Below are 27269 nucleotides of genomic sequence, written 5' to 3' on the forward strand. Positions count from 1 at the left end.
AGCATGTTATATTTAGACCTCTATTTGGATTCTTGCCCCAGATAAAAGTACAGAGAAGCACATTTCCTAAAGAATGTCCCTCTTATAACACTTGGAAAAGTGAGTTTATGTTCTTCCTTTCCAAACTTGCTTTTCCTCTTATGTATCTTACCTCAGTGAGTGGGACCATGCTTCACCTAGTTGATTGAGTCTGAAACCCTGGATTCATTTGAGTGATGCACTATATATCACGCTCTCTCGCTGATTCAGACATTGCTCCAACAGTTTTCCCTTCTCACTCTCCTACATCTTAATTTTTTTATTAGCCACTTTATCACTCTCACGGCTACAAAAGCATGGTGTTCTTTCTCATACTTTACTGGAAAGAAGCCTTTCTCTTGACTGCACTTCCTTATTTTAGGTATCACTCCATTACTTTGCTCCCTATTGCAATAAATCTTCTTGAAAGAGTCGTTTATCTTTCCTGACACAAATTCTTCTCCTCCCAACACCTCTTAACCTTATCAGCATTTACTTGTTCTTGATGTTTGCTTTTTTTACTATTACTTTCAAATATACTATTGGCTTCTATACATTATGCTGATTGTGTTTATCTTCATTTCTTTGATAAAATATAATTCCTATGCTGACAGGGATATTTTCTCTCTCTTGTTCACTGATGGTCACCATGCGTCTATAAAGTTGACCAGCATAAAGTAAGAGCTCAGTAGATATTTGTAGAAGGAACTGATAAAGGAATTCCTGACTATTACCTTTCCCTCAGCATCCTCATGTACTCAATAGCCAATATACACTTCATACTTCTTGCTTCCGTCCACTATATTATCTTTGCAACTTTATGTCAATCTACTATTACTTCAAAATAAAAAGTTCATTTAAAAATACTTCTTGGGCGCCTGGGTGGCTCAGTCGGTTAAGTGTCTGACTTCGGCTCAGCTCATGATCTCATGGTTCGTGGTTTCAGGCCCGCATCAGGCTCTGTGCTGACAGCTCAGAGCCTGGAGCCTGCTTCAGATTCTGTGTGTGTGTCTTTCTCTGCCCCTTCCCCTGTTCACACTCTGCCTGTCTCTCTCTCTCTCTCTCTCTCTCTCTCTCAAAAATAAATACGCATTAAAAAAATTAAAAAATATATTTCTTCTTTACAGCTAAGCTTAAATACCCATTTTCCAAGATCCTTTTCCATTTCACAATCATAAGTAAAAATTCTTTTTTCTGTCTTCTAGGACATCTTGTTTACATTCCTGATCTCTGTGAGTGCTAATTATTGTTGGTATTTTTTCATTTCCTCACTTTGGTATTCCCACCACATTTTACTATTTGGCAAATGAAGAAAAACTGGACCATACTTAATACTGAAGGTAGGACTTGATTTTTATATTACTAATAGAAATGGTATAAATATTCCCTTTTTGGTAATATATTAGCTTTGCTAAGTTAGTAAAATTTTCTCAGCCTGAGTAAACATTCATGAAACCAGCCTCGGGGCGCCTGGGTGGCTCAGTCGGTTAAGTGTCTGACTTCGGCTCAGGTCATGATCTCGCGGTCCGTGAGTTCGAGCCCCGCATCGGGCTCTGTGCTGACAGCTCAGAGCCTGGAGCCTGCTTCGGATTCTGTGTCTCCCTCTCTCTCTGACCCTCCCCCGTTCATGCTCTGTCTCTGTCTCAAAAATAAATAAACATTAAAAAAAAAATTAAAAAAAAAAAAAGAAACCAGCCTTGGTCATTTTTAAGAGTACAAAAGTCAAAACATGAAAGGTTTTCAGATGTAAATTTTAATTTACTTTAAAAAATTTGGGGGGGTGCCTGGGTGGCTCAGACGGTTGAGCGTCTGACTTCAGCTCAGGTCATGATCTCATGGTCTGTGGGTTCAAGCCCCTGCGTCAGGCTCTGTGCTGACAGCTCAGAGTCTGGAGCCTGCTTCCAATCCTGTGTCTCCCTCTCTCTGCCCCTCCCCCACTCTTACTTTGTCTCACTCTGTCTCTCAAAAATAAATAAATGTAAAAAAGATTTTAAAAAAATTCGGAGAGCAAGCTCACTTTGGAAAGCAGTAGGAATCAGACAAGAGTATCTTTTGGAGATAATCAACATGGGATTTTCCTCAGTAGATTTGAACCTCACTCCCCTGGTTGTTTTAACCAAGCTTGGGCTGTTTTAACTTATCAATATGTAAATAGATAGATAGGTGGATAGATAGATAGATAGATAGATAGATAGATAGATAGATTGATAGATAGATAGAAAAACTAGTAACAATTAATATGTTATTAAAAATTATGATCAGTCTAGAACACTTAAAATCTCAAATCATCATGCCCAAATCAGAAAGTCCCCTATCCTCATCTAGGCAGACTTGTAACTTGGAAACTTGGACTTGGGAGAGGTACAAAATGATCTTGTATTTTCTGTGTCCTCACAAAAGTTGTTTTGAGATTAGTTGTTTCAGGGTTGAAAAAAGGGATGACAGAGAGGGAAGGCAGAGTTGTCTTATATTATAGACATTATGTCTGCCTTGGAGAGATTTCTCTGGTGTGCCCTGATTTGGTCTGGTAATATCAGCCCCTTAGCCAAACCAGCTTAACATTGTAAATTCCTCTCAAGTAGAGTCTGGCTTAGTAGTTTTTCAGTAATTCCATAGTTCTCTGCATAAAGGAAAAAGAGATGAGGTACTCTTTTATTCCACCTAACGAGGCAGAGTACGAGGGCAGGGTGGAAGTAGCATCAGTCTCTTCTCCAAGTAAACTGCACTAAATTTCCTTCCAAGCCTACTATCATAAATTCTTCTCTTGGGCTAATCATGGGTTTATGTTCCACCGTGTTTTGTGTGAAACATATCAATCTGTCCAGAGGAATTTCCACCATTCCCGTGGAAGGGTTTGAATAGGCTGACAGAAATGGCTGTGAATATATACACAACATTCCCATTATGTCACAAATCCAAAACACCATCTCCCTCTCTCTCTCCAGTGGCCTTCTAGTCTAGAAAGGAGGTGGAAGTGACATCACGCTCTATGCAATAAGGCTGCCTGCCATATAAGTCAGAAGAAACTATTTTGTCTTGTTTAGGAGTGGCTTTCTTTAAAATTCAGGTTACTTAATCTATGTCATCAGTACTTGGACTTATCCAACAGTTCTAAGGAAATCTGAATGGTTTTTTAAATATTTTATTACACTTACATTTCCATGGGGCAAAACTTTGAACCAAAATCATATAACTAAGTCTTAGATAGGGGACATGGGTAATGAGGAGTAGGGAAGCAGCGAAGAATCAATAGGAAAAAGGAAATAAAAAGTATCTCTGGAAATTCTTTTCAGTCATACTTTTGTCATACTTGTATGACATGCTTAGAGAAATGAAAATGAACTAAATTATTCAAGAATGAATAGTGTAAAATATTACAGGATGATTAAACAGAAAATAATTTTTTAGAAAAAATGTAATTTTGAAATTATAAACCACTTGAACAATGTTTATAGGATATTAAACAAAAATTAAGGAGAATTAAACTGAAAAATAGATATAAAAATTTACACAAAATTCAATATAAATTTTCAAGGAGAGCAAAAACTTGAAACAGACACGAAGGAGCATTGAAGATAGAATGAGATAGGTTATAGAATTTTTTAAAAAATTTTTAATGTTTATTTATTTTTAACAGACAGAGAGTGTGAGCAGGGGAGGGGCAGAGAGAGAGGGAGACACAGAATCCAAAGCAGGCTCCAGTCTCTGAACTGTCAGCACAGAGCCTGATGTGGGGCTCAAACTCACGAACTATGAGATCATGACTGGAGCCAGTCAGACGCTTAACCAACTGAGCCACCCAGGCGCCCCTAGGTTATAGTATTTTTATTCAGATTTCTAGGAAATGGGAAGAGAAGATATAGAGGAACAGGATATCTGTATCAATAAATATATAAAAGTACAAGTATAAATAAGCATTTACTGATAAAGAGATACCAACCACCATCATTTAAATGTTTTCTGATAACAAAAAAATTGTTTCAAACAAACATAACTGACCAAAAGGAAACAGGAATAGTTAGTATTCATTATTGATTAGGCATAAACTCCTATAGACAACACCAAAACAAGAAGATGTTTTACACCACTCTATAATCCTGTTGTTACATAAAGAAAACAGAAGTACACTGAAGGATAAAAACACATGCTGAGTTCTTCCGGTTTTCATATGGTGATGGAGCCCTATATAGAGGGATTAGTTATTGTTTTTCCAGGCAAGAGAAAAATTTTAAAATATAGAAAAATACATATGTGTCTATATCTAACATACATCTATTATACAATATATACATTTTGCAACTATAAATATCTAAAAGCATAAAGCTCTAGAAAACCAAACAAATTATTCCAAAGTACTTAGATGGTTTGAAGTTTCAGAAACATTCACTGTCACTCTCTTTGAAATTATGACCATTTGCAGTAGTCACACAGTCTTTTCCTATTTTCTTTTCATAAATTACTAAAGTACTATTGGAAAACTGAACTTGACCATAAAGGCAAATTGTCTCATTTGCTCTTTCCCTTTAACCAAGTTTACATCATGGAAATGGCTCTCAGTTGGGATTTTGTACTGAAGAGCAAATACATATATATGTATGACTAATTTGATGAAGAAGCAAAATTATCACAAAAGCTATTGTTGCTAGATTGGGGAAAATAAAGTGTAAAGCAGAATTTCTTCACATGTGTCTTTTAAAAATGCATTTTTAGGGGCGCCTGAGTGGCGCAGTCGGTTAAGCGTCCGACTTCAGCCAGGTCACGATCTCGCGGTGCGTGAGCTCGAGCTCCGCGTCGGGCTCTGGGCTGATGGCTCAGAGCCTGGAGCCTGTTTCCGATTCTGTGTCTCCCTCTCTCTCTGCCCCTCCCCCGTTCATGCTCTGTCTCTCTCTGTCCCAAAAATAAATAAACGTTGAAAAAAAAATTAAAAAAAATAAATAAATATGCATTTTTAAAGTTATTGTTTAACCATTTTTGTTTTATTACATAGGAACATGGAACTAGAAAAATAAAGAGCGAGACCTGATTTGATTTTGCTATATTTGATGATAAAATAATCTTCCAAGTTATTAAAGATGTGAAAAAAAGGTACTTTCTTATGAAAAGATATATATTTACAAAAAAAGACATGGTGTTTGAAAAATTCTATCCAATTCATAAGACTGTGCAGAGCAGAAGGATTTCCCATTAGTTACAAGTTTCCTGAAGGGCATATTTCCCTGCCATTCTATGACCAAAATGTGTTTCTAAGTAATGAAAGACACTGTATCCTTAGGAAAAGTTAAACTCAACCTCCCAAGCTAATTATCATCTTTCATGTGAATTTTTTTTTTTTTTTTTTTTTTTTTTGCTAACCCCAGCATCTCAATGACTTAGGTTAATGGGAACTTTTGAAATGAAAAAAAAAAAAAAAAAAGGAAAGAGGGAAAAAAGTATTATCTCACAGCATTCAAGGTCATAATGCTGTACATAATACCAGGGGTTAGAAAGTCCAGACTATCAGTTTTTCCATTAGGAAAGTATTATGCTTCCCAATTTAGTTTTTTTTTTTTTTTCTCCTTGTTTGGCACAGGGTTTACAGGTGTGAATTTATAACCTTCATTTTTTAAGAAAGATTTTTCCTCTTCTTTCTTCAAGGCATGGGCAAGAAAAGCGTCACCTCTTAATGTAATTAACAGTGAAAATTTTAGTGAGTTTTGTTTTCACTTTCACTAACTTTCAAAAAAAGGTTTTCTGAAAGCCAATGAAACTCAAGGCAAATTTTGTTTTTTTAATTGTGTAATAAATAAAATAATAATAGTACTAAATGCCACAGAATTCTTGTTATCTTTAGGCAACGAGGAATTTTTAAGTACAATTTTTTTTCTGTACACTGAAATTTTATTTCTATTATTTTCAAATAACCTGAAAAGCATAAGATTTTTAAGATGAACAATAAATTTTCTAACACATATTAATTACTATACACATTAATACAGTCCTCACTGTATTTTTAGCTGCTATATAACTTAGGTGATGGAGATATTTCTGTACCATATTAAGGATCATACTTTCTAAGTAAGTGCTAAAATTCATTAGAAAATCATTTTTACCAATTTCATTAAAAGCATTTTAGATTTTATTTCTAAAATATGCATAATTTATGTAAAAGCAACAAACTGATTATCCTTTTGTTTTTATCATTTGGCAATCATAGCAATTTTTTTTTATTTTTATTTTTTTATTTTTTTTTTCAATGTTTATTTATTTTTGGGACGGAGAGAGACAGAGCATGAACGGGGGAGGGGCAGAGAGAGAGGGAGACACAGAATCGGAAACAGGCTCCAGGCTCTGAGCCATCAGCTCAGAGCCTGACGCGGGGCTCGAACTCACAAACCGCGAGATCGTGACCTGGCTGAAGTCGGACGTTTAACCGACTGCGCCACCCAGGCGCCCCGGCAATCATAGCAATTTTTATCTTTTTTCTTTTCTTTTCCTTTTCCACTCCCAGTCTATTCCTCATCATTTATCATGCCAATTCAAAATAATTGAATCAACAAGGAACACCCTCCATCTATTTGCAGGCATATATGTGCATATATTTATTTGCATGCTCAGATTATTTTTACTGTAATGTAATTATTACACATGCATTTCCTTCCTCACTCAACAATAACTTCTGCGAATTCTCCTAATACATTTCAAATATTATTTTTGATTGGGTAATGTTTATCAATCAGTATGTAAAATAATTTCATACATTTTTCCATTGATAGGTATTTACTTTGCTTGGAACTTGTTGCTACTATATATAATGTGCAATAATCATACTTACATAGATTATTTTTTATGTTCCTGTGATATAAGAAATAAATTTCCAGGAATGGGTGTTGGATTAGAGGGTATCTAAATTTATCCTAAAAATATTGCTGTTTTTATTTTATGATTCAGATGTACACATACTTAGATTTATACATAAACTGTTTTTATTAGCTTACAAATAAAAAATTCATTATTTATTTGCCATAGCTTGGAGATCAGAGTTATTTTTGAAATACACCAGTTAATTCCATGATAACTTCAGTGTTAAATTAACACAACCACTTTCTAAACTGTATGTTTTTAATTTCCCTTAAAATTCCATATAATTTCTGTAAAAGACTTGCATATCACCTATTCCAAATCAGCATTATACTAGATCTTCAAAGAAAAAAAATTTCAATGACTCATTTTCAATAGTAATTATTCCAAATGCTAAAGTGGTTTAATTCAGTGAAACCCACATCTATCTTGCCATAATTAAATACAGCTGCCTTGGCTCACTTCAATAAGGATTCATTTTTTAAACTATAATGACCCTTCTTATACAGAATACAAGTTATTAGGTCACCTGCCAGCAGTCTTCTCTCGAGCTACCTAATTATCATTCCTTTAAGCTTTATTCATACCTTATATTTCCAAGATTTGGATCATTAATTTTTCTCCCGAATGCATACATTGCATATTTTTCTACATCCTTTTTGGCCTTCAGACTTTCTGCAAAAGTTAGAATCTAGCCAAGTATTTGATAAGGTATTTTTATGTTTCCAAATTTTCTAGTTCAAGTACTCAAAATTTCTCCATTAGCCTGGAGAAAATTAATCATTTTTAATAAGCATGTACCTTATTTCTATGAATTATTGCTATACTCAGTGGAATAAGTAGAAAATGTTTCTTCCAATAAACCAGTGCTATTAGGTCTGGAAATGTCTATGTAATTAAAGGAGGACACATTAAAAAGGTGTATCTTCACCTCTCAGCATTGTGGTGCCTCAGAGATAGCTCATGACTCTGTCCTTCTTCCATATACTCTCCTTAGATCTCCGTATGTTTAATTGTTGTGGTTACCATGGTTATGTTCATGAGTTCTTTACAGTTATCATTCGATGATATACAAATATGTATTCACTTCACTCATTTGACTCCACAAAAAACCTGGATGGAAAGAATTACCTGTTACTGTAGAATACTTAAACACAGTAATCACTGGTAAATCTTCGATCATGTGTCCAATTATCCAAGTCTAATACATTGCAGTTAACACAATTGTTGATATTCACTCAACAACTCTTTACCATGAGAACTACTTCTGACCTTCTAAATAAGTTTTTGTTTATCTATTTTATGGTCTAGATCTTACTTGACTCTTATTTTCTGCCTTTGCATGCCAACTGTTAATATTCTTTCTCTACTAATTCATACATGTATTATCTATTACTGAAAATATTGAAATAATGCATTATTCTCTGAGATTAGTTTTACCCCTTTAAAATTCATCCACCTTTCACATTTCAGACAGATTTTGTAGCATTCAGAACATGACTTTTTCTTAGCCTCTATCATAAAAATTTACAGTATTTTTTTATTGATGTTCTTTCTTTAAGGTACTTAAAACTGAAATCTTGTTTAATTTTCTTCTTAACCCCAACAGTTGCAATATTAACTTAAATAGAATAAATCCTCAAAAAATGTTCATCAAAATGAAATATTTTAAAATAGTTACTGAACCTTCTTCCCATATGGCAGGGGTACAATTTGAGCCTATCCAGGTAAGCTCCTACCATAGACTTCCATAACAATGTCAGCTCATATAAATCTTGGACAATTACAAAATTAAAAGTACTTGAAGTTACTAGAGAGTGAACAAAATCAGGCAGATTCTAGAGTGGAGTCAATACTTGGAAGAAGAGTGAAGCATGAGGTGAGTGATCACATTTTTTGGATTTATACTGAGAGAAGGCTACAGTTGGAGGTATAAATGATGGTTAAAACTTTGATGCAGAACTCCACAGAGTTCCCAGCCTGAAAAACCAGAGGCAGACATTGGTGTAACCCAAGCTGTGGGAAGTTCGTAGGGAATATTCTCAGCTGTGGGAAGTTCGTAGGGAATATTCTCAGATGTCACTTCTGCTCCATTCTTTCCTCTGCTTCTGGAAAGCCAGTTACAAGTAAAGTACAACTTCTAACTAAATGCCTTACCCTCTTTTCTGGGTTTTCCCACATTTTTTCCCTTTTCCTTTTCAGTTTGTGTGCTTTTCAGTGTCCTTCAATTTTTTCATTTTCTAGTGAGTTTTTCAGTTGTGTCCAACCTACTGTTAAATTCATTTTTTTACTTTCAACTTTAATTTTATATATATGTGTGTATGTATATATACACATATCTCACTCCAAGAAGTCTCATAATATTCTCTTATAGATCTTTTTTCCCTGACAAAATTTTATATCTCACCCTCTATTTTTCACACATATATTAGTCACATTATACACCCTCTGTTTTCACAAATATGTTAATCACATTATAATTTAAAAAAAATTTTTAACATTTGTTTATTTTTGAGAGACAGACACAGAGCATGAGCAGGGGAGGGACAGAGAGAAAGGGAGACAGAATCTGAAGCAGGCTCCAGGCTCCCAGCCATCAGCACAGAGCCTGGATGTGGGCTCGAACTCACAAACCGCAAGATCTTGACCTGAGCCTAGGTCGGACGCTTAACCGACTGAACCATCCAGGCGCCCCTCACATTATAATTTTTAATCCATTTTGATAACTCAGGAATCTAGGCTTTTATGAATCAATTTCAAGTGTTACTGTTTTTCAATTGGTCTAGTTTATTGGTCTGCTCATTTTTTGAGAAATTATCTGAAATAGTGTATGAAAATTGTAGAGTCTACAAACTCTAGAGTCTCCTCCAACAGGTCATATTTAATTATCAGAAAGAGAATGAAATTAGATTCAGTACACGATCCAAACAATAGTTTTCAGAGCCTTCTGGGTCTCTTTCTTGTGTGTTCTTAGCTGTGTAAATTAGCCAATTAGAGACTTAATTGAAAGAAGGAAATGTTATCTATACTCTTCCTTCTTCATAGTTCTGAAAGTCTAATTTTTATCTCCTTACAACCAAAATTTCTGATGGTTTCACTGAACTATTCAGCATTTTAACAGCAGCTGCTTTCTGTTTGTATAGCCTAGGCATCTGGAAACACATCAACAATTAAAGTGTTGCAAAATGTCAAACCCATTTCTCACTGGGAATTTAGCCCTTCAAGTCTGACTGCCTTGGCTGGCCTGAAATCCAATTCTCTTCTCTCCTGCCCTATTGCCTACTAAAATCTCATAGATTCCTTCGGTTTCTGCTGGGATATGTAGTCTTTCTCCCCAGGCTGCATATTAGCAAATGTCTTGATGGAAAAGCAGAGGAAAGTGCCAGATTCACCATAATGATGTTTTCATCTCCCTTGGATCCTGGTATCTCCAATCCCAGCTAACTATTTATCCACTCATATGGTGATGGACACTTAGGTTGTTTCCATACTTTGGTTATTATGTATAATGCTTTAGGGAGTTCAGATATCTCTTCCATACTGTGTTTTCATTTCCTTTGGATATGTAATTAGAGTGGATTGCTGTATCATATGACAGTTCTATTTTTAATTCTTTGAAGAACCTCCTTAGAGTTTTCCATACTGGCTACACTGACTTACTATCCACCAACAGTTCCCGTTTCTCCACAGCCTCACCAACACTTTTTATTTCTTGTCTTTTTGATACTAATCATTCTGACTGGTGTCAGGTAATATCCTATTGTGGTTTTCATTTTTATTTCCCTGATGATTAGTGATGTTGAACATTTTTTCATGTGTCTATTAGCCATCTACATGTCTTCTTTGGAAAAGTGTCTATTCAAGTCTTCTGCCCATTTTTAAATAATTTATGTTGAGTTCTTCATACATTTTGGATATTAACCCCTTATTGTATATATTATTTGTAAATATCTTCCTCCATTAAGTTGCTTTAACTTTTATTGATAGTTTCCTTCAGTGTGCAAAAGCTTTTTAGTTTGATATAGTCCCAATTGTTTATTTTTGCTTTTGTTTCTCTTGCCTGATGAGTCAGATCCAGGAAATTATTGCAAAGGCCAATGTCTAAGAATTTAGTACCTAAGTTTTCTGTTGGAGTTTTAAAATTTCAGGTCTTACACTTAGGTCTTAAATCTATTTTGAGTTTATTTTTGCGTATGGCAAAAGAAAGTGGTCCAGTTTCATTGTTTTGCATGAGGCTTTCCAGTTTTCCTCTGACAATTTTTTGAAGACACTTTACTTCTTCGTTGCATATTTTTCCCTTTTGGGGCGGGTAGATTAACTGACCATATAAGCATGGGCTTATTTCTGGGCTCCCTATTTTGTTCCATTGATCTCTGTGTCCATTTTATGCAAGTACTATACTGTGATTATTAAAACTTTGTAGTATAGTTTGAAATCTGGGATTATTAAAGCTTAGCTTTGTTCTTCTTTGTCAAGATTGCTTTGGTATGCTCTTTCTATTTCTTGAAGTATAAACGGATTAAAAATGAATAGGCTATGAGAAAACAAGATAATCATCATTTTATTAAATCAAAATTCTGTCCATTTAATTTTATACAAACAGTAAAATCAAATTATCTCATGCCTCCGTGCACATGTTTTTCTATTAATATTTATATCTTGCTATGTTTTGTTTTTTGTAAATGCTACAGGGAGAGAATGTAGAGGGAGAGAATAGAAGATAGAGAACAAAATATTCTTTTTCTATTTACCAAAGACATTTAAGAGTTATATATATGTATTATTTCATGTAAATGTTTGTAACACAATGTGTTAGTTACTATTAACACTCCCTTTTTATAAAGAAGAAAATGAAGACAGAAAGGTTAAATGTCAGTTCTCCAACATGACACAGAAGTGGCAAAAATTAAACTTTAATCCACTTCATGACCCTCTACATTTTTAAAAAAATTTATTTATTTAGAGAGAGAGAGTGCAATCAAAGGAGGGGCAGAGAGAGAGAATCTCAACCATGTTCTGCAATGTCAGCACAGAGCCTGACGCAAGGCTTGAACCCACAAATCGTGAAATTGTGACCTGAGACGAAATTAAGAGTCAGATGCTTAACTGACTGAACCACCCAGGCACCCCAAACCTCTACATTTTTATATCATTAGCTGTAATGTCATAATAATGCACAAACCTATAACTGCATGCACATACATACAGAGGGTTGTGAAACAAGAAAGATATGCACTTAAGATATAACATATGCATAAAACCATTCTTGTTCAGTAAAAAATGTGAATTTTATCAAGGCACTATAAAAATTCTGCAATCACAGATATATTTTTTTTTTATTGAAAATCTTTGCACCATGAAAGGTGAGAAAAATGCCTTCATGGATTTAGCAATACTGAAAAATCTGTAATCATGCTTTTCAAATATTTTTCTGTTAATTTGAATATCTCTTTTAAAAAAATTTGAATGCACATGCATGCTTTCTCTCAAAATAAATAAATATTTTTTTAAATTATTCCTTACTCCTGAAAGATATTACATATTTAAACATATTTTTTTTAAATCCATCAATATTCTAATTATCTTTTCCAGGAACAAAAATAAATTACTTACATACATACTTACTGCATAGTTTGGATATTTTGGGAAATAACAATTTTTAAATTTTTTAACATGAAACTTTACTGAAAATTTTAGAAATATCAATGTTTGTCTGTGTCCATACTGTTCTGGATTACCTATTATATGACAATGAGAGGAAAATATTTATAAAAGGATAATTCCATATTTCATCTTTAACATTGTCAGGAAATCAGCTAACCTGGGAGAGAGAGGTGAACTGCCAAGTTCAGAGTAGCCAATTAAAGAAAGAGTTAAAAAATAAAGAGTTAAGTCTTTAGTCAATTATTGAGATGGTGTAACCAAGAGTTTAAAATCAGAAAAAGCACTGACCTTTCTTGTTCTATTTTGGGCCAGCATGGGTGTGGGGATGGGGAGGGTTATCTCACTGTTGAGAAAGATCCAGTAAAAGGTTCTGGCAGGTTTTGGACCCAGCAGTGGGGGAAAGAGTGAGAAGGGAGAGCTAGGAATGGAAAAGTATTGGGTAGTTAGAGTAGGGAGAAGTGTCTTCAAGGTTTCCCCCCAACGTCTCTCCCCTCCACCTACTGGCACACACACATAAGGAGGCTTTAGCAGAGACAGCTGAAGACCTGGGCCCAACACTCGGATAAAGAGATATAGGAATGAAGGCGCCAGAGCTAGGAGTGCAGATATGCAGAAAGCATGGTGGCCAGAGAATACAGTTCACTGGCTGTGTGTGGAGCCAGGTGTGGGGTGGGCAGCTTCCCTGGAAGGACTGTCAGGTTAAGGACTGTCCTTTATAACTGCATATGGTCAGACCTGAAAAACAGGCCTTAAACAGGCAGTTTTTCACCAGGAGCCAGACTCCTCAAATATATATTGACACATTGTATTTTTTTATTCACTGCATTTTTTATTCAGTGCCAAATATTTTAGTTATTTCAAGTCATAGAGATATAGTCCATACGGTCTGAAGTTGAACTGAATTTGTATTTCATTGTTGCTGTCATTATTTTCAGTGTACCGCAGACTCTGGTTCTATTAACAATGGGCTAATTCTATTTTATGCTTGTTGTGGGGCCTAACATCCCAGAGGATTTTTCTGTTTTTCTATTCCACAGTCAGCACTCTGTAGGTCCTGTATACATGCATTGCAGCGTATTCCTCAGAAGTAAAGTGTTATTTATTGCTTTGTGGCTTGGTGCAAGACTCAAAGAAGAGGCAGGAGGTTCTCTGATATACTGGCGTTGCCTTAGTCTCAAGCATGGTCTATGTTCCTGGGACCCGCGAGTAGAGTTTTCTCAGTCCACCTACGCCTTCCTTCCCCTTTCCTCCCATGGCAGTAAGTCTCTGCCTTGTAGCTCTGGGTGGTCTTGAGCATGAGGATGTTGCTAACTCTCTCATCGCAGTAGCAGATCTCCACTTTGTATCAGTACAAGCTTCTAGACCTAGTGTGTCTTCTGTCTCTCCTCTAGAAGTATATGGCTTTTACTGCTTCTCCTTCCCAGGTGGCATTATAACTATATCTGGAATTAATAGCAGAGGAGTTCCCTCACCCCTCCCCCTGCCTCCATAAAAGACTGCTATTTTTTGTCTCTGGGTACTTTACTAAATACTATCAATGTAGTCCTTAATTTGGTTTTAAGTTAATTTTTGTATATAGTACTTTCTTCTTTGTTTTCATTATCTCTATGCCATTAGTTTTACAAAGACTATGGTACATGAGTACGATGATACTAGACCTTCTTTTTCTATAACCCTTTTTTGGGGCATTTGCTAATATGTCCTTGAATGATTTCTCCATCAGAGCAAATGGACAGACATGCACACTATTCCACTGTGGCGTTTCATTGTAGTTCATAGCACAATGTACCATAAATCATTTAACTATTCTCATATTGACAGAAATATAGTTTTCCATTTTTTATGCTATTATAATATTGAAAGAAGCATTTTTGCACATACATCTTTGTACATGTGAGGCAATTTTACTACAGAATACATACTATCATAAGATATGTGGGTACAATATGATAAATGATTTCACTTAAAGGATTACAACAGAATCTTTTTATAGTGAATGTATAATTATTTTCAAGTATTTACTTTCATAAGCTGTATGGCATCTAAGGAAATCTACATTTATTCAAAAGAAGTTAACTTAGGTTGCTAATTTAAAAATGCTTAGATTTTTCATAGCTCTGTAAGTTTGCTGAAAGTGACATAAAAAATGAAAGAAATCACTCATCAGTAACTTCAATACAATTCCAAACAGAAGTGCTTTGCATGATTTTATAGCCCAGAATTAATAATAATTTAATATTAAAAAGTGAAATTCTTCTATATGCATTTTAAATTTAAAATTATATTAAAGTTTATAAATATAAGCAACTCAACATGACCCTTTTTATTTCAAAGATTGGATAATGTTTTATCATTTTCAGCAATGATTGTCTTTTGCTTATTTATCTTGTGCTTTCCCATGCATAATAAATAAATGCATTTGGGCTAGAGGAGTAAATGTTAGTTAGTAAACCATTCTGTATTAGGGTTCTCCAGACAAATAGAGCCAATGGAATATATAGAAAGAACATATGTAGATATATATAAGAGGAAATTTACTGTAGAAGTTGGCTCACACAGTAATGGAAGCCCAGAAGTACCACAATTTTCTGTCTGCAAGCTAGAGAATCAGGAAAGACAGTGTATTTCTGTCCAGAGACCAAAGACCAGAGAATAAAGGGGCATATGTGTTGTGGTCTGAGTCTAACCACCCAAGGAGTCTGATCACCTGAAAAACAGGAGCCCTGATATTCAAGGACAGGAGAAAATGGATGTCTCAATTCAACAAGAGAGAACAAATTTACCCTTCCTCAACCTTTTTATTCTATTTAGGTCCTCAACAGATCAGATAATGCCCATCTACATTGGTGAAGTTAAACTTTTTTATCCAGTCTGTTGATTCAATGTTAATCTCTTCCAGAGGCATCCTCACAGACACATCTAGAAATAATGTTGCACCTGCTATTTGGGTAACTCTTATCAAAACCAAGTTGACACATAAAATTAACCATTACACATTCTTTGTTATGAATGCCCAGAATAGAATTATCAAGAATAAGAATAAGAACATAATTATCCATCCATAATTAAACCACATGACACTTAGACAATAAGTATAATTTTGGATCTCAGGAAAATTGGTAAAACTTGGCATAGCCTTGGCAAAATTGGTAAACCTTGACATTCTGACAGGTGTGAGATGATATTTCATACAGACTTCATTTTAAAAACAATTTTAGACTTACAGAAAAAATTGAGAAAATAGTTCCCACATACCTCATACCCAATTTGCCCTATAATTAATATCTTACATTAGGGGCGCCTGGGTGGCGCAGTCGGTTAAGCGTCTGACTTCATCCAGGTCACGATCTCGCGGTCCGTGAGTTCGAGCCCCACATCGGGCTCTGGGCTGATGGCTCAGAGCCTGGAGCCTGTTTCCGATTCTGTGTCTCCCTCTCTCTCTGACCCTCCCCCATTCATGCTCTGACTCTCTCTGTCCCAAAAATGAATAAACGTTGGAAAAAAAAATTAAAAAAAAATATCTTACATTAGTATACATTTGTTAAAATTCATGAACAAGTGTTGATATATTGCTATTAAATAAACCCCATAAATGCTTAGATTTCCTTAGTTTTTATCTAATGTCCTTTTTCTGTTCTAGAATCTCATCCAGGATACCAAATTACATCTACATTTGTTTTCTTAAGCTCCTCTTGGATGTGATATTTTCACAGACCTAGCTTGTCTGTGAGTCATTGACAGTTTTAAAGGGGTACTGCTCAGGTACTTTGTAGAATTTACAATTCTAGAATTTGCTTGATATTTTTGCCATGATAAGATTGGGTTTATAGATCACCAAGAGGAAGATCACAGATGGAAAGTGCCATTTTCATTGTATCTTTCAAGTGTACATATTGGCAACATAATGACAGTTGATTTGGCAATGAATCACCAAGCTGAGGTAGTATTTACCAGGTTTCTTTACTGTAAAGGTCTCGTCCTCCTTACCCACTTCTATATTGTACACTTTTGAAGTAAGTCACTTGCGCAGTCCACATGTGTGGAACAGATAATTATGCTCCCTGACTTTGAGAGGGCAGGATCTGCGTAAACTATTTGAAATTATTCTGCATGGGGGTTTTGTGTTTGCCTTCCCTCGTTTTAACTTACTGAATTAGCTATTTATATCTGTATGGACTTCGTGTTTGTTTTATACTCTGGTTTCTAATTCAATAGTATTATTTTTGATGTTCACAAAAACGATTTTACTAACCTACTAAAATGAAGACCCAGTCCCTTTGCAACCCCAACCCTATCAAAAGAATGGGGTCAGGAAGGGAGAAACCTGATACAGAAATGTCCCTTGTCCCTCAACATAGAAGGCTGGAGGGAGGAAAATCTGCAGTGCAAACAGTTCACTAGAGGTAGGAGAAGGGATATGTTAGGCTGGAGTGGTAGCTGAAAAGAAAGAGCAAGAAGGAGAGTGTGGGGCCTTGCTGGAGACCCTGGAAAGACAAGGGGTAGGGGGATGGGAGCCAAAGGAGATGGAAAAAGTAGGTCTCATGGATAGGAATCTGTTTCACTTGATCTTTGGTCAGTCAATTTAGCTGGGGCAGCACACAGTGCTAGATACAACAAACTACCATCACTGTTCCCAAGGCTAAAACCAGCAACCCCACAGTCCCTGTGAGAGGAATGAGGTAATAGGCCAAGGGAGAGCTATTTTCTGGAACCAGAAGCATCTTAAACACCTTTTGGTGGACCAAGAGTGCACACCCATCCCGTAGCTCCTCTCTCCAATAATCACAAATGAATACACATATGCTGTGGGATTGCATCTTCCAAAGTCCATTGGAATTCACTTTGTGTACCACAGGTACACCATACCCAGCCTTCTGAGCATGTAGGACTTGGAAGCCAAAGTTGTAGTTAAATCTTCAAAACAGTGGAATGAAGACTAACTAGTTGCCTGGGGCTGGAGATATTGGGGCAAAGGGGCTGCAAACATTGGCTTGGTGAACCTCCACAAGGAAGCCTTGAAGTCATTCTTGACTCAAAGTAGCCCCTAAGAGCTTTCTCTTGATTCTTTACCATGGAAACTTTGTAGAATGTTGGGAGATAAAACCCATAAAATTGTGGAGGCCTTCTAAGACTATGGCCTCAGGAATTTTCTCTTTCACACTTGTCTATATACTGCTTCCAACACTTTGCCAAAGTTATATTTAAGTGTCCTATCAGATCCGGTAGCTTCTGCTTTCATATGATGACTTTGGCTGTGATTCTCTGTGTCAGCCTCTCTCTCTCTCTCTCTCTCTCTCTCTCTCTCTCTCTCTCTTGATTTTCAGGTAGCGGTTTTCCCTCTGACTTCAGTTGTTTGATGAGTCTGTAAAAAGTCTTTGATTTTCACAGTATTCTTATTCTTGTTGTAAGGATAAGAGTGATGACTTACAAGATCTTACATGTCAGAGTTGATACAGTAGTATCCCAAAGTCACTTTTCTCATTTCAGTTTGAGGCTCTAGTGTTTGTTCACAACTGTATATATATCATCAGTCTTCCTCGCAAACTTATAATAATACTCTGTTCCAGAATAAAATAGAACAATGCATATAAAATAGTATTATCTTCTGAATCTATATTTTCCGTAATGTTACCGTGATCTTATAAAACCAGAGACAATGAGCTACTAGACATGCACATAGCAAGAAATACAGTGACATCAAACTGAAGTCAGTTCTTGATACAAAAAAACAAAACAAAAAACCCTTAACATAGTAATGTGCTACAGTAAAATGAAAAAAGACCAACCTCAAAAAAAACTGGGTGCATTTATTTGATATATTTTGAAATATATATCTGATAAAGAAATATAAGATGAATTTAGAATTTCTGTCATTTTGTCAAATTCTCAAGATAACAAAATATGATGACAAATAATAAAGTATTAAAATGAACAGTGCCAATGCTATATTTTCTACTTCAAGTAGTTTCATCTTTTTAATTTGATGGCTTATCATTGATTTAAAATTTTAAAAAACAAATTAAAATGCAAACAATAATGTTTCTATTAAATTCAGTACATATTTATGTTATCTTTTTATCATGTTTCCAACATTATTTGTCAAGCTAACAATTAAGCACATGATGTTTTCCTTTCCCTATACTCATAATTTAACACTTAATTGAAGAATGATCACAGTTAATTTTAAAGCAAAAAAAAATCTCTGAATTGTCACAGGATTAATATATATAGTTGAATGTATATAGGAATAATAGGGGACAATAAGCTCAAAAGCTACCAGGATTTAATAGGCAGTATGTAAAAAATAGAAAATGGTGGAAAATTAGGTAAAATAAAGCATTTTTAAACCATCCAAAAAATGGCATCTGCAACTCAGCTTTAGGTAATTGCTAGCATAATTGCTTTTAAAGTGATGCCAAAAAAATCTAGATTTTTGGTTTTAAATGCTGGATCAATATTTTCACACAATATGAGCAAAATCAATTATATCTACTGGCTGAATTTGGATCCAAGCAAAAATTGTTTAACTCCAGAGCACAAAGCGCTAGCAATTCATGATAAATAATAAATTCTTAAGTTAAAAAAAATTATACATGTACATGAATGAAATATATAACTTTTTGAAAGACATGTTTTGGGGTCAGAAATAATTTGCAAGCCAAGAATCTGAAAACGCTGTCACTCCCAACCATGGTAGACATTAAGGATGTTCTCTGATACCTCCTTTTCTTTGTGAGTATATTCTCCCAGACCTTTATACAGAAAAGGAGCCATACGAGTAGTTCCTGTCAGTGAAACACCACTGGCAAATAGATATGTATATCATATGTAGTCTGAAAGCACGGAAGTTACAAAGTAAATCACCAGTCTCTGCCCCCTCCCATGCATAATTTAGAGGTAATATTCAGGTAATGGAGGAGCAAGACTGAAATAGTGTGGTTTGAGGCCCTGGAGATTTGCCAAAATCTGTAGAAGATTTAGGATGAGCAAGAAATTAACATATGTCCGTAAAGCCACTGATATTTTAAACTTATGTATTATTACAGCATAAACTACCCTTGTCTGAAAAATACAGCAACAAAGAAAACTATGATATTTGAAAGACAACTACCTAAATTCACCCACTCAACATTCTCTAACACACTAGTATTAAGAATGAAAGTGAAGATATTCATTAATACAGATTTATCAGGTATCAAAAGATGAAAGAATTTTATGAAAACAAATTTGGATGACACACAAGTCTGAAGCAAGAAATGAAGACAAATTTTGAAAATAATTTTTTAAAAGTCTTAAGTCTAAAAGACTTTACTGGTGAGGTACTTTTGAAATTGAAGGTGTCACTGATTTTTTTTCAAAACTGATTGCCCATCAGTCACGAACTCTTCCAGATAATAGAAATAAGACAAATATTTCTTAATTCTTATCATAAGCCATAATTAACTCAGAACAAAACTCAACAGGGCATTACAAGGAAGACAGATTTAAGACCAACATTTTTTTGGCATGTAGATGCAAAAATTCTTATGAGGAATTATTAAATCAAATCCAATGATATATTACAGAGGATAATGCATTATAACCCAGTAAAATTTAATCTAGAAAGGCAAAAGGTATTTAATATTTGAAAATCACTCAAATAAAATAATTCAGTTGATTAATGGAGAAGGTGTAAACTAGGTATGATCGTGCATACCTGCAGCATTGATAGATACAGAAAGAAATTACAACAGTAAACGCATTGACTTTAGATAAGTTTATATTAAAACACAGCAGACTTGAAATAAAAGGGAACTTTCTTAAAAAGATAAAGAATTCTATAAGAAAATGTATCAGATCCAGTAGTGAGACACTTAACTTACGGTCCCTTCCTCAAGTCAAGAATCAGATTTGAATGTCACATTCTGGCACTCTTCTTCAACATTCCAATGTAGTTGAGTCCATGTAATAGAGCATGTATAAATAAACACAAAACATGAGACTTGGGAAGAAAGAAATAAACTTGCTTATTTACATAGGATGGTATTGTGTGCCTTCACTGTTCAAAAGAATATACATATAACACAATATAAATTAATAAAGGAATATAGCAGTCACTCCATAAAATATTAATACACTAAAATTAATTTTGTGTTTTTATGCTGTGCAAAGACAAATGAAAATTAAATTTAAATTACCACTCACACCAGCAAGAAAAACATCAAATTTATTGTAATAAATCTAATTAAAAATAATGAAAGTCTTCTTCAACTGAAAATTATAAAATATTATTGAGAAAAATAAAACAAGAGCTAAATAAATGGAGCAATATTCTAGAATCATGAATTGGCAAGCTCAATACTCTTCAAAGTTGTCAATTTTCCCAAATAACTCTCAATATATCAGACTTTTTAAACGTACATTAAGAAATTAAAAGCTTATTCTAAAATTCATATATAAATGCAAAGTTTGGACTAAGAACAGATAAAGTAATCTTAAAGGGAAAACAGCCTGGCTAAAGAAGTAATAATACAAAATATTAAGGCCTGTTATAAGTTGAGATAATTAAGACAGAAAGGCAATGGTGAGAGAACAGAAAAAACTGAATAGTGGCACAGAATAGAAAGCCCAGACTTGCACATAAAGAGTCGCTTGTTTATGACAAAGAACACCTCACACAGTGGGGAAAGGATAGCCTTCAATAAATGATGCTGTCTCACCTGGAAAAAATATTTTATGACGCTTATATAGCTAGATGAATGGTTAATATAATCGTAAATGTTAAAACAAAAACTTATTAAAAAATCATAGGTGAACAAAGATTGAAGAAGACATACAGTGCCTATGTGCAGAGGGAGGGGGGATGGGTGCGTTTGTGTGTGTGTTTATGTGTAACACTATGTTAAAATTATGAACTTCTAGTCATCAAAAAACAACATTAAGAGAATAAATAGACAACTATCAGAATGGAACATGTATGTAAAATATATTCACATGTAATAAAGTACTTGATTCAGAAATATTCACAAAATTTTTATGAAAATTAGTTGAAAAAGGCAAAAAATAGCAATAGAAATATAATTTAAAACTTGACCAATTATATCATATAAAGGAATATATAAATAGCCAATAAAATACTCAACACCATTAGTCATCAAGGGTATGCAAGTAAAAAGCAACAATATAACATCACACACCCACCAAAATGGCTAAAATGACAAAAATAAAAAATGCCATGATTGAGCAACAGTTATTCTCATACAGCACTATTTGTAGAGAATTTAAATTAGTAAAATCATTTTTGAATTTTGTCAAGTAGAGTGCATGTTCTAAGACACAATGATTTTACTACTTAGTGTATACTCAAAAAGAATGTATAAATATGTTCATCAAAAGCCATGCACTAGAATGATCATGTCAGTACTACTCATAACAGCCTCCAGCTGAAAACAATCTAAATGTACAACAGATGGATGGATGGATATCATCACTATAAAATTCCAGCAAATGAAGTCAAAAACACATGAGAATATGCTAGTCAATTCTTTTTATCTGAATGCACAAATATAATTAACCTTTTTGAAGTCAGGATATTGGAAACTTTTAGGATATAAGTACTAACTGGAAGGAAGCAGCACAAGGACAGTTTCTGGGGTGCTGAAGAAGTTTTGTTGCTTAATTTGGGTACTTTGGGTACTAGTTATACGGTGTTTGGAGGCGGTCCTCTATAGGCCTCTTTTATTTGTATACATCTTGCAGAGTATTTGAAGATTACAAGGCCTTGATCTCCCCTCACTCAAGACCATTTTTTTAGGATTGTTTATGCAACTGGCATTTCTGAGAGGTCATATTATGCCTGTCTCCACACAAAGAATACTCTTGCTCAATACTTGCCAAAAAAAAAAAAAAACAACAGCAGTTAAGCTCATGGCACTATTGTGATGCAACACACTGCTCAAGCAGACTATATCTCTGGCTTTCCAGGTTAATGTGAAACTATGCTGGTACTCAGGCTGTTACTTTTTCAAGAGTAATGAAGTTATTTGTCTCTGACCCAGAGGGCTTGGATCTTCTGTCAGCATCCATGTGACCACAGCAGGCTGTCTTAACTTGTGAGTAGGGTAGAATCAATCCCCCACAGTTTTGGTGGAGAGGATGGGACACTTAATAGAGACATGGATTTCTGGGAAAATGTCAATTAAGGATTTGAGGAAATCCTTGAGAACCAGTGATAGATAATCTTGACAAAATGATATGATTATTTGGCCAAGACATAGTTCTCCAATTTGTTGCCTGTTTTAAGGAGGAAAAATACCAGGGGATAGGCTCAAAAGCAGCTCTCCTATAGCATGAGCACTAACTGGTCTACCAACCATATTGAAAAAACTAGCAATGAGACCCTTTCGGAGTTGAAGGAGGGCTCTACAACCTGCAACTGTATTTACAGCGATACACATTTACAAGCTACATGACCAGTACATTGACTAGTTCACCTGGAACATGCAAATATAAGGCATATAATGCTCAATAAGAAGGAATGACAAGCAGGTAGTCTGCCTTTCTGGTCAGCCTCTCTTGTAGTTTCTCATGCCAACCTTAGATCCATGCTGCAATGAGAGTAAAACCTCTCAAAGTTCTCAACATGAGTCCTGACTGCTATCAGGGAGCTTTGGCTGGTTCAGAAGATTTTACTGAGAAAAGCAAACTACTATAGAAAACAAAATATTAAGCATTGACTAGTATTAGCCTCTTACTGTCTCATTTTTTTTTTCCTAATGCTGATGAGAATGACCTCTGTGTGTGAATTTTTGTCTGTGTGTATAATATATTTGTGTCTCCCAATCCTGGTGCCTCTCTTTACCTCTGAACTCTTCTCTAAGGAAAAATATGTATGCACTCTCCCTGTTTCCAATGGGGAGAGTGAAAGCTATGCATCACCACCATCAAGCATTCAGGGACTCCCAGGGAATGGATAAGGGACATAAATTTTTATGACCCTGGTGGCACCAAGTGCCCAAATTACTATCTTACCAGGTTTTTTAGGAGGAAAGGGCACCCAAATTCAACAGATGTAGCTCAGAAGGAACCCATAGTGAGGAAGGAGGGTTAAATTGTTGCTGTTTTGACCCCCTTAGCTAAGGCAATAAAACAGTTGATGTGCTACAGGCACATCCTTTATATTCTCATCCTATATATTCAAAGGAGATTCTCCCATTCTCTCAGGGATGACTTATGTAGTGATAATGAGACATAAATTACACTACAACCTTCCTTCCTATCCTCTCCCAGGTAGCCTGGGAGAAATGATAATCACGGGAGGAAAAAGACAATACTTTAGAAAATGAATTGCATCCTAAATACTCAAAAAAACCATTTCCCAAAACAAAGGTGTCACCTTTCTGATGTAACCACCAGGTATACTGTTTTTGAAATAGCTGAATGCATGCCACAGGCAGGTCTGTGAATCTCCAGCCTGATATCCACATTTGGCAGTGGTCACTTCAGACTCAACAAATAACAGTGCAAGAAGGGCCCTACAAGTCTTGATTGCCAAATGGAAATTGTGTTTTCAAGAGAGCAGCTGACTTGGTCTTGGCAGCATCTCAGATTTGCATTAAAAAGTGAAAGCAACCCCTTTGGGGGGAATCCTTATCTTTCACTTCACTGCCTTAAGCAAAACTTCTGGCTCAATGAGGCTTTCCACTCACAGAGATTTCCTTAAATGCCTGGGCCTGGTTCACTGGTTGTTCATCTATGTTAAAATATGATGGTGTGCATTGTACTGCTGTGGAAAACCATCTGTGCACAATCAGCACCCGCTATGTATAACCAAGGGCCAATATGGTCTCTTTTCTGAGTTGGCAGAACTCAGAAAATTGTTCATAGCCAGGCCATTAGAAACCTTGATGAACTTTGAGACATTGTTATTATCTCCTAGGCAGTTGCCTATAGTCTAATTGTTTGGTCTGTCATTTGGGAGACTATAGACTGGCGTATTAAAGACATTTCTCTTTGAAGCCATGAACTGTAGGGAAAGAAACTTCCCTGCCACTAATAAGAAATTCTGGGTCACAAATGTAGATGCCCATGGTAAGGATATGTTCTCTGATAGGACCATTTGGAATCAAGCCTCCCCCCATCTCCACCAAACTGATGAAATTCCTATTGGGAAAACCCCAGTAATCAAAATTACATTTTCGTTTGGGGGCTACCATGTTTGCTACTAGAACTATACTTCTTGTGTAGAAGCCTGGCAAAAACTTTCCTGCTTCAAAGCCATAATAGATTACACACTATTGTGATCATAAGACACCTGCACGTATTTAAGGAATTCCCATCAGGATTCTTCAACAACTCCACACATCTCTCCAATATGAGGTGACCCAATATGAGGTGACCCCATATTGGGGAAGCTCCTCAGAGTGATAACCGACTCATTACTTATGCACACTCTCTGGGAGTTTATTGCTATGATAGGGATCTTCCAATTAGAAAATGTAGTAAGAATTTGTTTCCCTGATGTTAGCTTACATCAGTGACACCACCTTGACCTTGGAAAGCCTTCAGCTCAGCCTAATTCATTGCCCAGAGTGGTTATGAATGATAGAATTACCCTAGACTTCACCCTTGCAGGCCAAGGCAGAGTCAGTGCAATCAATAATAAATCCTGATGCATCTGAATTATTGCCTTGGGACAAATAGAAAGTCAAAACAAATATAAGGAGAAAGCCTTGTACTTTTCTAAGGTAGACTCAATGACTTACTTGATATTTTCCCCTTCTGGTTGGGCATGGATCCCGGAGGGCTTGATTGAGGAAAATACTGTATGTTGTTGATATAGGCTGAACATTTGTGTCTTCCCCAAATCCATACATGTTGAAATCCTGTGTTACATGTGATAGCATGTCGAAGGGGGCCTCATAAATGAGATCAATAACCTTATGAAAGAGGTCTCAGAGATTCCCCATGCCTCTTGCCCCATATGGGGACACAAAGAGAAGATTGCAACCCAGAAGAGGGCCTTTACCTGACCATGCCGGCACCCTGCTCTTGGAATTCCAGCCACCAGGACTGTGAGATACAAAGTCTATTGTTTCTGAGCTACAGAGACTATGGTATTTTGTTATAGCAGCCAGAATGGACTAAGACAGTTGCCCCATCTTAGTTATTAGAATCTTACTGATAGGAATCCTAGTTAAATGAGACAGATTGAAAGGATTTGATTTCAGCCTCAGTGTGTCACCTAAGATTGGTCAGATGTGAAAATGTTTTAGAGGTTAAGACAGTGCATGAGCCAAGGTGAATTGTGGGAAGCCCATCATTAATTCATTGTGCTCATATAGATCTTTCTATATAGATTTTGGGATTATAAGGCCCTAAAAGCTATTTAACCTGGGCTATTTTTTAGGATTGTTCATAGAGCTCAGATTTTGGAAAGGGGTAATACTGTCTCTTTTTTCACAAAGGTCTGGCTTTCTTCCTGCTTGTCACAACATAAGTGGGTCTCTTATGTTCAGAGTTCCTTTCCTGTGGTGCAGTAGACATATACCAGCTTCAGTAAACTCTCTATATTGCCCTATGGGACTTAGGGGTTAGGGATCCAGAACAACCATGATGGTGTGATTACCTTGTTTTTGATCCAGGAATTTGATATTTTCTGTCAGTATCCATGTAACTATGGCTGACTCACTTATTAGCTATTAAATAGGGCCAATCAATTCCATTGTACCAGGTGTTTTCATAAATCATCAATCTCTATATTACAGTATCTACATATTTCTATGTATTCATATATAATAAATAATTTTAAAGATTTAAACCTATATCAATTATATAGATAGATGACCTAGGATAGGATGAGAGAAAATTAAATATATGATATAGATTACATTTATTATAGCTTAATTAAAAAAAATTTTTAAGATTTTCATCCTCCCAGAAAGAAGAAAAGCATTGGTAGTTAAGAGATTTTATGACAGATTCTATCTCAGAAGTTTATTTTCTATCTGAATTAAATTTTACATATAGAGATAATATTTTTTTCACAAAGTGAAGCTTTATATTTTCACTGCTGCTTTATTAAATATATTAATTTGCCAGAAGAAAAAATATGATGAGAACAAAATAGCCTCAAATACCATTACATAGATAATACTTGTAGATAAAAACAGCAAACATACATAAACAAACACACATGTGTGCAGACTATTCACATCAGCTATTTTCACTTAATAACTTGGAGGTATTTTCATTTCAACAGATACGTTCATTATAATGGCCAGCAGGCAAATTATTGTATATATAATTAATAATGTGTTACCTACTGATGGGGATATACATTAGTTCTGGGATTTACTAATACACAATGAACAAAAACATATTAAAATTTTTAGGCCTAATACTTCAGCTAAAATACTTCCTTGATAATTGAATAAGAGGTTAAATTGAAATTAGGACTCCTAAATCTTGAGGGCTGAATATAATAATTCTTTAGTGCTCTAGAAACTGTTTGCAGGTCCTTTCTTCAAAGAAGAATAAAATTATTTCACTCCTTTCAAAAACACTTATTACACCTAAATATTGCCTTTTATAACAATGACAGTTTGCTATCTGTTCACATTAAAATATATCCCTCATTTATATATTTTATTTATTGCCTTATTTATTCTATTTTCCTTTCTATTATTTATTTATTACTTTTAAGCTAAATCTTCTCAAGGTGCAAATTAAAAGTGAAAAAAATATTAAGATAGCAATGAAAAAAACAAAAA

General features: G+C 35.2%; 1 pseudogene; it reads right to left on the minus strand.

Annotated features, from left to right (window-relative positions):
* Window positions 1–16814: 16814 nt before the first annotated feature.
* Window positions 16815–25533, minus strand: LOC112860773 (E3 ubiquitin-protein ligase RNF167 pseudogene; annotated as a pseudogene).
* Window positions 25534–27269: the final 1736 nt, after the last annotated feature.

Source organism: Puma concolor, chromosome A1 (genome assembly GCF_028749965.1).
Source record: "Puma concolor isolate L17-30 chromosome A1, mPumCon1.1.hap2, whole genome shotgun sequence".
Taxonomy (NCBI): domain Eukaryota; kingdom Metazoa; phylum Chordata; class Mammalia; order Carnivora; family Felidae; genus Puma; species Puma concolor.